Source organism: Rhamphochromis longiceps, linkage group LG14, assembly GCF_057381845.1.
Source record: "Rhamphochromis longiceps isolate RC_006_pf linkage group LG14, R_longiceps_female_GT1.1, whole genome shotgun sequence".
Taxonomy (NCBI): Eukaryota; Metazoa; Chordata; class Actinopteri; order Cichliformes; family Cichlidae; genus Rhamphochromis; species Rhamphochromis longiceps.
In genome coordinates, this window is record NC_140570.1 from 24,591,156 (window position 1) to 24,605,622 (window position 14,467).

Sequence of the window (14,467 nt, forward strand, 5' to 3'; positions counted from 1 at the left end):
GCTCCAGCAGATCCCGGGAACAACATCGGAGATCTCTGTCCAGAAGAGCGCAGTCCTGGGAACAGCTAAGATACTGCGCAGGACCCTCAAGCTCCCAGGCCTCTGGTAGAGGACCCGAGCTTGAAGGATAAACCGCCCGCAGGGGCGTGCTGGGTGTTTTTTTTTTATATATATATATATATATATATATATATATATATATATATATATATATATATATATATATATATATATATAATGTTTTTCCTCTACATCCCCCCCAATTTTTTTGCAATTGTCGAGGAGCGTGTCAGGCTACATTTCACTGTGTGTTATACTTGTATAACTATGCATGTGACAAATAAAGAACCTTGAAACCTTGAAACCTTGAAGAATTAGGAAGCTTCTACCTTATTCACAAGGAGTAACCACAGCAGACAGCACCACATATATGATTTATCAGAATTTTCTTTTTAACACCAAATGCCTTTCCTGACAAACCACTAAAGGGATTTGTATCTTCTGCTGCCAGGAACTCTTCAAACCTTTTTAAGTTAACATGCTAGCACTACAGTTAGAGTCCATAGACTCCTTGGGTGGCAGCAACTTGGTGTGGTCTATTTCTTAAGTTTCTCTTTTCACATACCAGGCCAGATCAAGGGAATATCCTTTTAGACTTACTGGCTGTAAACAGTAAGGACCCAGGACACAGACAGCTGTAGTGAGAATTGTTTTGTTTTTCCTTAGTGTTTGGCTGAGTTTGCAGGTGGTGACTTTCCAACTGTCACCACCCACACTCTCTCCAGATCCCAGCGTCAATGAAATGGACGATTCAAGCCGCAGACTGTACCACCACAGGGGTTTTTTCCAGAACCAGAGGGGGGAAAAAATACTAACTACCACAATAAGTACAACTGGGACTAAAAACTCTGGCTGGGCATTTCTTTATTTTTATTTTTACTTGCAAATGATTACAAAAGCAGAACCAGATTGATGCTAAAGCAACGGGAAAGTGGATTTTGTTAGTGATGCTGTGGATGATGTTGCAGTAGAGTCTATAAGAAGAGAGATTGTAATCATTTTTACACATTAATTTCATCTTTATTGTGTGCTAGTTTGTGAAAACTATAGTTGGCAAAACTAAACTCATCAAAGTGGATGCATCAAATACAAAAAACAATCAGAGATCACTGCTATGCTATGCTATGTTATTACACCTCAGGGGTAATCAGAGATTAACATGATCGAAGCAGCAGCATTTATTGGACATTAGAATTGTTGGAGGTTATTAAATCTCAGGACCAGAGGTCACCACCATGCTTAGACACTAATCCTCACCAATAGTTATCAAAAACCAGCAGTATCAAGTTCAATTCACCTTAGCAGCAGGAGGTCACCACTGTGATGGACATTGAGCCTCTTGTGCAGTTGGTGTTGTCTAATCCAAGGAAAGACAGGAACAGGAAATGCGAAACTGGGGAAAGAAATACATTTTCAGTGCGCAAAGAAGAGAGAAGCTGAGTCAGTGGAAAATGGTAATGTATGCAGGGGAAGTGGTGAGGTTTCATTTCCTACCGATGGTGGAGGATGTGGTCTACCAAGACAGATTCTTTTTTCTTTTTTGTTATCTCTTCCAACCTCTGTTTTGTATTGTTAATTGCATTAATCAGGTTGGTTCTCCCAAGTTCATGAGAACATTGGATGGTGATTATTGGTCATACCGTCTAAGAGGGCACACAAAATTAATTATTAACTAATACTATTAACACAGCATTGGGGTAAAGACATTCTTCGTCTTTGGTTTTTATGCCCATCAGTTTGAAAAAGTATGCTTGGCTCCAAGTGACATAAGGTTTGCATCAGATGGTCAGCAGAGCTAATCTATAGGGTGGGCCATTTATATGGATACACCGTTATAACATGGGAATGGTTGGTGATATTAAAGTCCTGTTTGTGTCACATTAGTATATGTGAGGGGGCAAACGCCTCAAGATGGGTGGTGACCATGGTGGCCATTTAGAAGTCGGCCATCTTGGATACAACTTTTGTTTTTTCAATAGTAAGAGGGCCATGTGACACATCAAACTTATTGGTAATGTCACAAGAAAAACAATGGTGTGCTTGGTTTCAACGTAACTTTATTCTTTCATGAGTTATTTACAAGTTTCTGACCACTTATAAAATGTGTTCAATGTGCTGCCCATTGTGTTGGATTGTCAATGCAACCCTCTTCTCCCACTCTTCACACACTGATAGCAACACCGCAGGAGAAATGCCAGCACAGGCATCCAGTATCCGTAGTTTCAGGTGCTGCACATCTCGTATCTTCACACCATAGACAATTGCCTTCAGATGACCCCAAAGATAAAAGTCCAAGGGGGTCAGATTGGGAGACCTTGGGGGCCATTCAACTGGCCCACGACCACCAATCCACTTTCCAGGAAACTGTTCATCTAGGAATGCTCGGACCTGGCACCCATAATGTGGTGGTTCACCATCTTGCTGGAAAAACTCAGGGAACGTGCCAGCTTCAGTGCACAAAGAGGGAAACACATCATCATGTAGCAATTTCAAATATCCAGTGGCCTTGAGGTTTATATACCACATCAAACTATCACTTTTGTTGTTCCAACAGTCTTGGAGGGATCCATCCAATGTGGGTTAGTGTCAGACCAATAGCGGTGGTTTTGTTTATTAACTTCACCATTCCCATAAAAGTTTGCCTCATCACTGAACAAAATCATATGCGTGAACTGAGGGTCCTGTTCCAATTTTTGTTTTGCCCATTCTGCAAATTCTGTGCACCGATCTGGGTCATTCTCGTTGAGATGCTGCAGTAGCTGGAGTTTGTAAGGGTGCCATTTGTGAGTAGCTAATATCCGCCGAAGGGATGTTCGACTAATGCCACTCTCCAGTGACATGCGGCGAGTGCTACGCTGTGGGCTCTTGCTGAATGAAGCTAGGACAGCCACTGATGTTTCTTCATTAGTGACAGTTTTCTTGCGTCCACATTTTGGCAAATCCAACACTGAACCAGTTTCACGAAACTTAGCAAGCAGTTTGCTAACTGTAGCATGGGAGATGGGTGGTCTCGTAGGGTGTCTTGCATTGAAATCTACTGCAATGACCCGGTTACTGCGTTCGTCAGATATCAACACAATTTCGATTTTAACCTCTTCGACATGTCAATGGAAACTTGTAAATAACTCATGAAAGAATAAAGTTACGTTGAAACCAAGCACACCATTGTTTTTCTTGTGACATTACCAATAAGTTTGATGTCACATGGCCCTCTTACTGTTGAAAAAACAAAAGTTGTATCCAAGATGGCCGACTTCTAAATGGCCACCATGGTCACCACCCATCTTGAGGAGTTTGCCCCCTCACATATACTAATGTGCCACAAACAGGACTTTAATATCACCAACCATTCCCATGTTATAACGGTGTATCCATATAAATGGCCCGCCCTGTATAATCCACCAGGTTTCCTGTCTGATTATTTTAGTTCCCTTTCATCTCCAGTCTGCCCTAGTTTCATCTCTGGTTCTTGCCCCCACCATCTCCTGTGGAAATCAGTCTTGTCTCCATATTTGTTTACCTTCTGTCTCACCAGTCATGTTCTCTTGTCGGTCTGTTTGTGTGTCTCAATCTCTGTCTCAGTGTTAGTTTCCTGTTTTATTGTGATACCCCTTGTCTCAGGTGCATTATGTTTAGTTTTGCTTCCTGTGTCTTGTCAGTTAGATTCTGTTTAGCTGTGTTCTCTAGGTGTGTCCTTGCTTTCCTGATTCCCTGCTGTGTACATATTGTCTGGGTATCCCTCCGTTCTTTGTCACATCAACATAATTCATTCCCCGAGGTTATGTGCTCTGTGTTCATGGTGCCTCGACTTGTTTTTAGTCATAGGTCCTGATCCTGGCCATGCTCCTTCATAGTTTTGTATTTTGTTCTTAAGTTGATGAATTTCAGCAATAAAGCTGTGTTGGAGGTCATGTCAGCCTGCACGTGGGACGATCTTTCTGCTTCCACACAACCACCCCGGGACAATTTTATTCTTTGGAGCCTCGCAGGAATAATGCATGAGAAACAGTAAATCAGAGGGTGAACATGAAAACTTCACACAGATAGGCCCCAGCCTATCTAAGCCCAGGACCTTCTTGCCACAAACCAATAAACACACACAAACAGTAAAAAGCAGAAAGTTAAGACATTGCCATCTTAAATGAAAGAACCTGTGAATACTGTCACGGTTCTGGGTCTGTTGGACCCAGTATTTTGAGTTTATTATGTTTTGGTTTAATTTTGCATCATGGATTATTTTCTTGTTCTCTTGTTGTGGTTGTGATGATTATTATTTGAGTTTCATGTTTCTGTTATCCATGTTTTAGGAATTGTGGTTTCATGTATAGTTCAGTTCCAGGTGTCATTTTCTGTCTCTCTGTGTTGAGTCCGTGTCTCTGAGTTGTGATTCATGTTTCCTGTTTTATTGTGAAAGTCTTTGTCTTATGTTAGTGTGTGCAGCTTTGTTCCCCATGTCTCGTTAGCCCTGATCTCTCCCAGCTGTGTCTCCCTCCTGTTGCCGAGTCCCCCGTTACTACCCTGTGTATATAAGCCCTGTGTTTTCCCATGCTCGGTGTTGTGTCGTACCCTCAGATTATGCCTGTGTGTTCCTATTCTCCGGATTCAGTGGTCACTTCATGTTTTGTTTTCGTACCAGCAATAAAGCTGAGGTTTTTGAGTTTCACGTTAGTGTCTGAGTCCTGCATTTGGATCCTCCTCTCCGCCTGCCCGCACACAGAGCCCTGACAGATACTAAGGAATAGATTTTTGAAGAGTCATCCCATCATGGTTTGTATATCCAATGCGGGCGCAGAGGTACAAATTAGAGAACGGAGAAAAGCCCTTGGTTTTCTAAGGGGTCACTTCTGCTGGCCACAATTTTAATTTTTTGCCTGACCTTTGATTTTCTTTGAAATTTTAGTGTGAGGTTACTTTTACATTTGTTACATTTATGGCATTTGTTAAATAAAGCTTTTAACTTTGTTATTCTCCTGAGCATTTTCTTTTCCTGTTCTTTGAATTTTTTTGTTGTTGCTGTTAAAATAGCCATTTATTTTCTTAACTGTTTATTCAGTTAAAATGGTGCAGGATACTAGGTTCAGGTCATCAGTATATCACAGCGACAAGACACAGAGACAGGCAACCTTTTACACTTGCAACCATGCTGTTATATCTGTTGTGTAGTTCATGAGCACATACTGAGAAGGTTGACTGTACATTTAAAGCACCTGTAACACCTGTTAAGATGTAAAGCTGTAACACCCTCCCATCAAATTTGACCAATGTAAAAGTTTTATGTCTGAAAAATGTTGCGCATTTGACTAGACTGACCCAAGATTCCATGATTTTATCTACAAAGAGGATTTCAACACACAAAATAAATTGTATTAATTTTAACACAATTGCGTGTGTGTTTTATTCAACATTCGTACACCCTTGATGTTACTGTTGGCGAGGAGGAGAGAAACCAACTTAAAAAAGTAAAACATTCCTAAAAGTAAAAGTAAAATATTCCTCGTCAAAAGTGACACAAGAGGTGTTACTTCATTTCACTGTATAAACATTTTAAGTGGTTTCAAAACAAACGTTCTTAGTAACTTTCACCCAAAGTAGTATCTGATAAACAGTATACTATGGATCACCTCATTATTTCTTATTGTCAAATTAATCCAGAAATTAATTTGAATTAGAACTTGACTTCTAGGTGTATAAGCTCTGATCAATGAGACATACAGGTCATAAATAACAAACAGAAGTTCAAAAACAGCCAGTTTCACTGATCTGTAGTGCTTTATTGCCTAAATATAGAACAGTGTATCAATTATTTAATGGTAAATGGCCTGCATTTGTATAGCGCTTTAATTAGTCCCTAAGGACCCCAACGCGCTTTACACTACATTCAGTCATTCACCCATTCATGAGTGGCTGACCTGCTCTGCCACCTGAGCTACAGCCACCATATTTTATCACCAATGTGGCTATTGTTGTTTGATTGATTGATTGATACTACTTTATTTATCCTGAGGGAAATTGTTTTAAAGGCTGCCAGACGATCTGGCACCATCATAAGCACCCCTTCCGACCATACATAGAGTACACAAACATAACATTGGGAAGACAGGTCAGAGAGGTACGAAAAAACAATGGAAATACACAATACTTGAGGAAAGAGGAGGAGAAAAAAAGAAGTCCTCCCAGACTGAGCTCCTAGGGGAGAGCAGTTTGAGAACAGAAAAAAAACACCTCAGCACAGAAAGCACATAAATCTTCAAATTCAAATTCAAATTTTATTTGTCACATACACAGTCATACACAGTACAATATGCAGTGAAATGCTTACACAACTGCTCGTGACCTAAAGAAAAAAGAAAAGGCTATGAATAAGATAGGAAATGAATATGAAAATTAAAAAGGGTAAATTTAACTAGGAAGGAATAAAATAAAATAAAATATAAAAATTAAAGTTAAAAATGAAATAACTGTACAACACAAATTAGAATGAAGGGTAAATTTATCTGGAAAAGAATAAGATAAAATATATAAATTAAAGTTGAAAATAAAATAACTGTATAGAAATATATAAGAATGTAAGAAGAAATAAATATATATATAAATATATTTCTTATAAATATATATATACACAATAACAGCAGCTGTACAAGTATTAAATGGAAATGAAGAAATATAATGTCCAGTGTTGTGCAATCCACATTTGTAAGTGTCTTGTGCAGTGCAAATATGCTTAAAGTGATTTAAGTGATGAAGTGAAAACAATGTCCAGAATGTTCAGTGTGTGTGTAAGAACCATATGTGTGGGTCAGTACTGTGTGGTGGTGTGATTGAGAGACCGTATCGCCTGCGGGAAGAAGCTCCTCCTCAGTCTCTCTGTGTTGGTCTTCAGGGAGCGGAATCGCTTTCCTGACCTCAACAGAGAGAACAGTCTGTTGTTGGGATGGCTGAGGTCCTTCACGATCTTTTTGTTTGTTTGTTGGTCTGTTTGTTACCCATCTAGTGTCCACAGTTTTCAAGATCTCATTTTCAAATTTTGTGTGGTGATTGTCAAGGGCGGAAATTTGGCATGGACGGAAGGGACATGTCCCCACCAATATCCAGCGATTATTGAATTGTCCCCACCAATAATTTGATCTCTTCGAGTAAAGAAAGACAAACCCGATAGAAAGAAAAAAGAAAAACGATCTGTCTCATTCACCCAGCGGTGCAGAAAGAGTTAAATTACGTCCTCTAGTGGAGTTCTACCTCATGTGACAAATATGGCCAATGTGATTGGCTGTGCCTTTCAGGGAGCTCTGTTTAGTTTTAGCAGCGGCAAACCTGCGCTGCGAGGACCTGCAAGGAGGAGAGGACGATGGCAGCAAAAAGGAAGAACCTGGATATAAGAAAGTCGTTTTCAAAGAAACCTGTAAGTCACTTAAAGTCAAGTTCATTCATAAAATGTGTCCGTCATGTTACAGGCCATGCTAGGCCATACATGCCAACACTCCTGATTTTTCCGGGAGAATCCCCAATTTCAGTGCCCCTCCCGAAAATCTCCCAGAGCCACCATTCGCCCCAATTTCCCCCGATTTCCCACCTGGTCAACAAAATTGAAAAACCATATCCCAGACTGGCCCAGCCATTTCCAGTTTCCAACAATGGCTACTATTACTACAGCTACTTAGTTTTAATATTACTCTTATTACTCTTTCTGGGTCGCAAAATAAACTTTTAACGTATTTTCAAGCGAGAATGTAGCTGTGTAAACTTCAAATATCTGAGCCGACGAGAACAGCAAACTCCTGGCACATCGTTTTCAAACCCCCGCGGTCTTTCGCTAAAGTTACTTAAATAACTTAAACATGTTATTGTTTGGCCTTTTTCAGCGTTTTATTTGTTCGTGAGTAAATGGGTTTGGCTGAGATTAAAGTTATTAGATTAGATTAAATAAAACTTTATTAATCCCTCGGGAGGGTTTGTCCAGCGGTTTTCACACAGCTGAATAAACGTCAAACAGAAAACTGATTAAACAGAAGTGTGAGATGGTCGAGAATTTACGCCAGTGTCCTGTTATATTTTAGATAGCAAGGAGCAGACGGCAGAGGGTCACTCCACTGAGAGAGCTCGTGACGTAATTCTGAAGGCTGGATCATCGCAGTCGCTCACTTCCGGCCCACCCGGCTTTCGGAGGACCCGGCCCACTTAGACCGCGAAGGCTGGGTCCTCAGGTGGACGCAGCTTCTGAATTTGGACACCCCAGGCCTGTTTCCGGCCGGACAATAATAACGGTGACATTTTACTTATTTTATCCGATAAATAAACATTGTAAGATTAAAATTTTTGTACATATATATATATATACATATGTATATGTATACGACTCCCACCCCCCAACCCCCAACAGCCCTTTTGAATTTTGAGGTCTCAATGTTGGCAAGTATGTGCTAGGCTTGGCCCACATCAGTCTAAAATTGTATGTAACCATGTAACGTGACGCCATATCCACCAGGAGAGACTGGACAGTATAGATGTAAAACAAATATGCCAGCAGTTCATCTCAGCTAACGAGAGGAGAAGGCATGTGTTTGGATCCTTCACATAGTGGACATTGAGTTGTTGTGTGGGGCACCAGTAGTCCATGTCTTTTGCTGTAACAGTAGTTCATGTTTAGAATAAAAAGTCCCAGCTCACTGACTTGATAGGGGCAATAGTGTGCCTAAAATGTTGCATAATTTTGCTAATCTTTTACTTTGTGGTGATCTTAGATGAGTAGTTTTGTATAAGTAACTGAACTAATGTTGTTAAGTCCTTAAAGTCATATTCTTTTATTGTCATGACTGTATTTGAAGCTAGTTTTATTTTTGTATGATACCTATGGAATATGGCTGAAGTAAACTAAAGTCTAAAATACTTAGTCATTTGTTTAAAAGTAATTTAACATTATGTAATTCACATATAAAATTATGAATTGTAATTTTAAATGGTTTAAAAGCATGCTGAATAGGAGATGTAGGCAAGTGTATTTCTCCTCATTTTATTAAGAAGCAAAGACAAAAAGAAAAAAAAAAGAAACAGGGCAGGGTTCAGTGGTTGAATCATCCGTCCCCACCAATGCCAAAACCAAATCTACGCCCTTGGTGATTGTTATCAGTATATAACAACTCAAGCTGATTTAATTTAGGTAAAAAAATTGGATGAAGGTCAAGGTAACACCAAATCTTAAAATCGTTAACATTTTATATAACCCACGATGATCTGTAAAAACACAACAATTTTTATGTATCGTCCTTAAAATACAAAATAATATTACAGGCTTTTCGTGGACATGAGTAAGTATGTTGCCTAAACATATGACATTGACCTTCATTGACCCAAGGTCAAAGTTGACCTCGAAAAAAAATGTCAAGAAACCATATGAAGTATTATATAAAACACTTTTCATTTTTTCATTTTGACACCCTACAACGTCAAAGCGGTGCCATAAATTGTTGCAAAGTCACAAACTGCAAGAATATATCTTAAAATCTCAAGTTTTTTATAGTCTTTAGATGCCTATGTTGTCAACTAATTCTGCTCCAATCATATACACTCCTAGAAATTCCTGTAAATTGATGGCAGAATTCTAGCAGTAGCATGCTGTTTTTCCAAATTACGGTAGAATAATGTTAAGTCTAATGTTATTCTGTTGAATGATGACTGTTAAAAAACAAACAAACAAAATACAATTTCTTTTAGGGTACACTTTGTTTTGGCAATTGCAATTTTAGCAATCAGTGTTCATCCTCTGAATTTAAAGCATGTAAAGGGTAAAAAGATTCACACTTGAAAATGTAAATTGTGGTTTTGCATAGTATAAAGTCAATTTAGACCCGACTGTTATATATCATTTGTCATACAGTTTACTTATGACACATGACTTAGTAAATGAAATATGTCTTGGGCCATAGTCAGGTTAGGATTTTATGGTGGAAAGTTAAATATTGATTTTTACTGATTGGACACTTAAGCATTGTCTAATGCAAATGCCATGTAGGACCACATTTTTGTCTTTCATCTGTGAATAGTTGTAAACTCATGCTAGGGTTAGCATCTGAACTAGACCCCTGAGCCCACAATTCGCTTTATGGGGGTACTATATACACCCAATGCATGAAGTTATGTGTTACTTATGAGCCACTTGACCTTGCTCAAGTCACTTCAAAATAGTATTAGCTATGGGCCTCTGTGCCTTGCCAATGTGACAATGAGCTCCCTTAAATAAAGTAAAGATTAACAACATTTACAGAGTGGGACATATTACCCACTCTTAAAATGTTGAATCACATTTGCATCAGATCATTTAGCTGCCTTGATCAGTTAAGAGCCTGTCAGTTTCTTCTCATTACTATGTGTAAGTAATATGAGTTGATATTAAAATATGTAATATGCAATAGTGAAACAGTGGTATTGTTCATTTTTCTCTGAGTAGTTATACCTGTGATTTTAGAATATTTTTCCAAACATTTCTGCTTGCACGTAGATAAAAATCTTCAACACTATTAACCAGTGATGGGAATAATGGTGTTACAAGTAACGGTGTTGTTAACGGCGTTACTTTTTTCAGTAACGAGTAATCTAACTAATTACTATTTCTATTGTTTCAACGCCGTTACCGTTACTAACAAGAAAATGCAATGCGGTCATTTATATAAGTTTATAAATATGTAAACTTATACAAATATAACTTTTTCTACCCTAGAGGGCTAAACATTTTTTTCAAGGTAACTCAATAGTTACTTTTCAAATAATTAGTTACTTTTAGAATCTTGTAACTCAGTTACTTTTTTTGAAGAAGTAACTAGTAACTTTAATTAATTACTTTTTCAAAGTAACTTGCCTGCTAGTAACACTGCTATTAACAAAGAGTGTACTTTCTGTTTTTTCACATAATCATCTTACAGATAACAACATAGTAACATTATCTACAGCTACTTTCAGTATCATTGATATTTATTTTGAGTCTTTTTCTCCAGCTGACTTCAGTAATTATTTATTATATAATTGTATATAATATATAATTATAAGTAATTATATATTATTTTAGACCCCATTCCCACAAGACTCCTCGAGGAAGTCCTACCATTAATTACTGCTTCAGTCTTAAATATGATCAACCTGTCTCTAATAATTGGCTATGTACCACAGACCTTCAAGCTGGCAGTAGGTAAACTCTTGACCTAGCGGTCTTAGCTAATTATAGGCCAACCTTCCTTTCATCTCAAAAGTTTTTGAAAGAGTAGTTGTAAAACAGCTAACAGATCATCTACAGAGGAATGGCTTATATAATGTCACGGTTCTGGGTCAGTTTCCACCCAGTATTTTGAGTTTATTATGTTTTGGTTTAATTTTGCATCAGGGATTGTTTTCTTGTTCTCTTGTTGTGTTAATGATGATGATTATGATGGTTATTATTAGAGTTTCATGTTTCTGTTTGTGTTTAGGATTTGTTCTTCGGTTGTGTCTGCTTAGTATATGTCTAGTCCCATGTGTCATTTTCTGTCTGTCAATGTAGAGTCTGCGTCTTAGTGTGATGGCTTCTTGTTCCTGTTTTATTGTGAAGGTCTGCGTCTCATGTGAGTGTGTTCAGTTTTACCTCTCGTCTCGTTAATGACTCCAAGCTGTGTCTCCCACCTGTGTGTAATCTCCCTGTGATTCTCTGAGTGTATTTAAGTCGTGTCTTCTGTGTTTGTAGTTGCTGGTCCGTCTGTGTATCCACCATGTCTCACCCGTGTGGTCTCCCTACTGTCCATCTCCTCTGCTCGTTCTCATTCTTGTCCAGGTTTGTGCTCTGTAGTTTAGTTGTTTCCAGTCTAGTTTAGTTCGTGCTCCATTTGCTGTTTGTCCATATTTATTTCGTGTTCAATAAACCACCTTCACTTCTCCACTACTGCCTGCGATTGGATCCTCATTTATTATTTTCACACGGCTCTCCTCACCCGCCGTGACATATAAGGAGTTTCTCTCAGGTTTTAGAGCTCATCACAGCACAGAAACAGCTTTAGTGAAGGTTGCACATTATCTTCTTATGGCCTCTGACAGTGGACTCATCTCTGTGCTTGTCCTGCCAGATCTCAGTACAGCATTCAATAGCCTACTGTTGACCGTAATATTAGCGCGATGAGCACATGCTGTAGGTATTACAGGTACTGGAGTCATTTTTTCTTACCAGGATATGTTCTTCTAGGCTGGACTACTGTAATTCATTATTATCAGGGTGTCTTTCTTTTTCATTCACATTTCTCACTCACTATGTGTTAATAGACCTCTATGCATTGATTCTTACTTGTTATTAATCTCTGTCTCTCTTCCACAGCATGTGGTCATGGCAGATGACTGCCCCTCCCTGAGCCTGTTTCTGCTGGAGGTTTCTTCCTGTTAAAATGGAGTTTTAAGGGTCTATCTTATGATATAAGGTTTGAACAAGTAATAAAAGGCTTTTATGTAAGTGGGTTAGCGCCATTAAAAATACATCAATGCATCTATGACTCCTGAATAGTCAATGCAACACTTTAAAAATCAAGGCTACAAGTCCACAATTTAATCATACCTTGATAGCTCAATTTAAAATACATTATGGTAGTGGAAGACTGTTTGATTTACTTTTCTGTGGTTTTAAAATCTCCAGTTATTTTTTAGTTATTATTTATCAGGAGTTTAACTTCATAAGACCAAGACCTCGTCCGCTATACATTAATTGGTGGTGTGCTAGCCAAACATTACTCGTTTCCCCAACAAATTATATATAGATTTGTACAAAATCTGTGCATTTGTGGTAAATATTATTAGGCACCCAGTCAATGTTTTAGTTGCGTATTATCACTCATTGTACTCATGCTTCCTTGAATTATAACTCGACCTTGATTAAGAAATGCCACAGCATAGGCAGGCCTTCCTCTGTCCTTCCTTTTGTTTGCCTTTAATGACTTAATGATGAGACTGCATTGGAATTTCTGTACTCCCATAGGGAAAGAATACATGTTGATGTTGGAGTCCTTTTAACCTTTTGTCCCACTGACTAACAGCTCTACAGCATCAATCAATTATACAGTTGGTACAATTTTTTTTTTTTAATGTAAGATGTGAAATGGATTTTGAACATATTGGTGCTGGTTTAACTCACTGGGCCTAAGGCTAATGTGTCCCTAAAAGCTGCCAATTTTTTCTGTAATATGTTTGGTATTTTCCCTCTTGTATAAAATCCATCTCATGTAAATACTGTAACATTTTCCATTGGAAAATCTGGGACTAACTGGAATGTAACAAAATGAGCATGAGTGCCAAAATTAAACATAAAAGGCGCCAGGGTAGAGTCTCATACCATTGGCTTGGAGCCTTCCTGAATTCTCTTCTACACAGTCACTTACTTGCACCAATAACAATAACCAGAAAAACACCCCCAAACAAACAGAATACAACAAGAGAGAGCAATTTTCATCTTATTCTTTTTAAAAAAAAATTATTTTAGTAATTACTTCATGTCTGTTTGTTCTTGCAAGGCATGCTTTTTTTAAACCCAGCAACAACTATCTTTATATTTTGAATTCTAATTTAAAAACCTTTCCATAAGTGACCCTGAATGCACAAAAATGAAAATATTTAAACCGTTATGCTGTTGTAGCTACTGCACATTTTGTACATCTACTGAGGACTGTTGGCTTCCTCCGACAGTTAAAACATGTGCATGTTAGGTAATTGGTGATGCACATTTTGTACCTCGAGTCTTAATTATTATTGATAATTAATACTGATAACAGTAAAGTTTAGTGATGAGGATTTTTTTTATGATATATTAGTGAATAATTATTGAATAAGCGGAAGAACATGAGTGGATGGCTGTTTGTTTTTGTCAAGGTCCTGGGTCGGTGACCCATTGTTTAATATTTTGAATTATTATATCTTTGAGTTCATTTATTATTTCTAGTCTCTCAGTTTGTTCCTGTGTTATGTGTTCCTGTTTATCCTGTTATCCTGTTTATCTTTGCCAACCTGTGTCCTACGTTAATCCATTTTGTTTTGCTTCCTCCCTGTCTCGTCAAGTCTATTATGTTCATCTGTGTCTCCCTCCTGTTGTGCATTTCCTTACCTTGTGTGTGTGTGTATATATAGTGTGTGCTTTCCTCTGTGCCTTGTCAGATTGTCCATTTGTCATCCCCGATGCTTCATCTGCGTACCTCTGCTCTTCATCACGTGCGTATCCTCTCTTGTTCATCATCCACTGCTGTACTTCTTGTGTTTCTCTGGGTTTCAGGTTTCTATAATGTGCTTTCTGTTTATCTCATATGCTTATGTTTAGCTGTCCCCAATTTAAGTTTTTGTTAGTTTTTTTTCTCAATTCCCTTCAACTACACATTCCAAACATTGCCTGTGACAGTTTTCATGTCTTAGGTGAAATGGG

General features: G+C 38.2%; 1 long non-coding RNA gene across 1 annotated transcript; it reads left to right on the plus strand.

Moving 5' to 3' along the window:
• Positions 1-7,313: 7,313 nt before the first annotated feature.
• Positions 7,314-13,309, plus strand: LOC146654106 (uncharacterized). The gene is made up of 3 exons (XR_014907277.1): positions 7,314-7,459; positions 8,115-8,321; positions 12,386-13,309. It is a non-coding gene; the product is annotated as an uncharacterized LOC146654106 (long non-coding RNA).
• The last annotated feature ends 1,158 nt before the right edge of the window (positions 13,310-14,467 follow it).